Consider the following 2,989-nt stretch of genomic DNA (forward strand, 5'->3'; position numbering starts at 1 on the left):
AGGAATTTATTGATGACTTACAGTCTGCAGTCCAAATCCCAACAATGGTTCAGTAGTAGCTGTGAATGGAAGTCCAAGGATCTAGCAGTCGCTGAGTCCCACACCNNAAGAAGGCGAAAGAGCGAGAGCCNGACTCCCTTCTTCCAATGTGCTTATATGGTCCCCAGAAGAGGATCCAAAGGACCTCAGTGGAGGACTTCTGCTATGGTAGAGTCTAACCAAAACCTGTTCACAGCAGGTCACTCTAGAGTGAAGTTGCTGTTTGTTAGAGTTGCTGTGTACTGCAGACACTGGGTGCTGCAGTTGCTTCTGGTGCTATGGGAGCAGATGCTGGAGGCTCATTTTTCAGGTACCTGGCAGGGAGCCTACAAGACTCAGGAAGCCCATGCTTTCCTTTCATGCTGCTCTACTGCCATCTACTGGCCAAGCTTCAGGGTCAGCTGGCAAAGAACAGATCACTAAGGGGTAGCTGACATGCAGTATAAATAGTTCCTCACACAATGGGAAACAATACCTGATCCTTCTAGCAAACCAAAAACTGGAGGGAAATCACAACCTATAAATATAGTATTGTTGCTTTGCTGCCAGACTTCTCTGGGGCCAGCAGCCGTCGGACCTGGCACCCGGGGCCACGGGCTCAGCTGATGACCATGGGCTTTGTGTCCAACCAGCAGTTTGCAGGTGGCTGATCCAAGGAAGCAGAGAAGGCACCATAGGAGGCGCCGGCTGACGTGGCCCCAGGGGCAGAGAAGCTGCAGCTGCTGCAAGGGGCCAGCATCTGTAAGTGGTTCAACCCTCGAATGGGGTTCTGCTTCCTGTCTATGACCGCCTGCACCATTGTTGGGCTCGACCCCCCAGTGGACTTCTTTGTGCACCAGAGTAAGCTGCACATGGAAGGGTTCCAAAGCCTAAAGGAGGATAAGGCGGTGGAGTTCACCTTTAAGAAGTCTCCCAGTGGTCTGGAATCCATCCCTGTCACTGGCCCCGGTTGTGTGTTCTGTATTGGGAGTGAGCAGAGGCCAAAGGGGAAGAACATGCAGAAACCAATATCTAAAGGACACAGGTGCTAAAACTGTGGTGGGCTAGACCATCATGCCAAGGAATGCAAGCTGCCACCCCATCCCAAGAAGGGCCAATTTTGTCAAAGCATCAACCATATGGTGGCCTCATGTCCACTAAAGGCCCAGCAGGGCCCCAGTTCTCAGAGAAAGTCTGCCTACTTCCAGGAGGAGGAAGAAGAGATCCACAGCCCTGCCCTGCTCCCAGAAGCCCAGAACTGAGGCCCAGGAGTCAGGGTTGTTCTTTGCTAATGGGGAAATTCAGGAAAGAGGCATCAATCTGCAGAGTGGAGAAAGTGGGGGTAAAAGGTGGGTTGCGTGGGTAGCTTGTACTGCAGTGCCTCAGGCCAGGGTTCCCAGTGTCACCCTGTCTTTCCTTGGAGGGAGGGAAAGGGTGAGGCAAAGGAACTCCTACCACACTCTATCTGAAAGCAAGTGAAGGCTTTTGTGGGGGATGGGAGAACCTGCAGGACTCATCTGAGGCTTTGCCAAGTGGCTGGGCTAGGGAAGTTCTTTTGTAGAAGGCCATGTGATACTTTTCTTGCCAGATAGGAAGTGTCAAACCAAGATTAATGAACCTAACTCCTCCAGCTACTATGTTCTGGGGAAGGGACTCTCAGGATCAGGGCAAGGTTATTTTCACACTGAGTTTATTCATAACCCTGTCCTGTGGTGCTGTTCTGGGAACTGTCTCTAGTGACGGGTTGTGATGACAGGCAAAGAGGGTGGTTGAGGCGACAACTGCAGACCTGCTGCCCACAAGTCACTCTGAGCTCTTTCTGGGCCAATGGGATTTTAATTCATTTGATCCCTTAGGTAACTGCACCTTGGGTCCCCTTTCTCCAGGACGCCAACTGCAGTGTGTGCGAATGACATATCTTGTGTGTGTGTGTGTGTTTTTTTAATTTTTTCTTCTTCTTAATATAAATAATGGGTTTGTATTTTTGTATATTTTAATCTTAAGGCCCTCATTCCTGCGCTGTTTTCTCAGGTACATGAGCAATCTCAGGGATAATAAGTAGCAGCTCCAGGTCAGCTCAGCAAGAATACTTTGTTTTTTTTTTGTTTTAATCACCATGGAGACCAACCATTTGGAGTGCACAGCCTACAGAACTACCTCATTTTTGCCAATTACAGCTGGCTTTTCTGCCATAGAATCCTTAAAAAATGTCTCACAGGTTTCAACTGAGCTGCACCAATACTTGACCTGGTTTTGGCAAAACATAGGACATCGGTCTAAACAGGAAAGGGTTCTACAGAGACATTAGAAGGTTGGGCCAGGTGAGAGGCACAGGAATAACTTTCCGTACAAAATCTGTCCTTTTGACAGATTAGTGTAAGCCTGCCATGCACAGCAGGGTGTGAGTGTGTGTGTGTGTGTGTGTGTGTGTGTGAGTGTGTGTGTGTGTGTGTGTGTGTGTGTGTGTCTGTGATTTTTTTAAATGCAAATTTATGAAGACAGGTGATTTTTGTTTGTTTGATTGCTTTTTTGTGCTGGGGATAGAACCTTGGACTTCATTTGTGCTAGGAAGTACACTGCCACTGAGTTATTCCACTAAGGAGGCAACTTAAGATCAGTACCCTTATTTCCTTATTCCCATGGGAACACGAGGCAGGGACTCAACTCCTTAGCCTTTCACAATCTTGGCTTTCAGAGAGACTCATGAGTATGGGCCTCTGTGGCAAGTATCCTGTCCTGCTGTAGTGTGATGGTTGATAGCTAAAGGAAAGAGGGGTTGAGGAGTTTCATTTACATGCTTTGAGATCACCACAAACCTACCTCACTGTGTTGAAACAGGACAAATGCAATAGAACACATTGGGTGGTGTGTGTGTGTCTGATCCTGGTTCCTTGTTCCTCCCCCAAATGCTGCCCCAAGCCTGAGTTAATTGTATTCGTCTGGCCTTGGGAGGACTTGACTGTCTCTGAGT

General features: G+C 48.5%; 1 pseudogene; it reads left to right on the forward strand.

Moving 5' to 3' along the window:
* Positions 1-650: 650 nt before the first annotated feature.
* LOC110314889 lies at positions 651-1,280 on the forward strand (annotated as a pseudogene).
* Positions 1,281-2,989: the final 1,709 nt, after the last annotated feature.

The sequence above is a fragment of the Mus pahari genome, unplaced genomic scaffold (assembly GCF_900095145.1).
Source record: "Mus pahari unplaced genomic scaffold, PAHARI_EIJ_v1.1 scaffold_13546_1, whole genome shotgun sequence".
Taxonomy (NCBI): domain Eukaryota; kingdom Metazoa; phylum Chordata; class Mammalia; order Rodentia; family Muridae; genus Mus; species Mus pahari.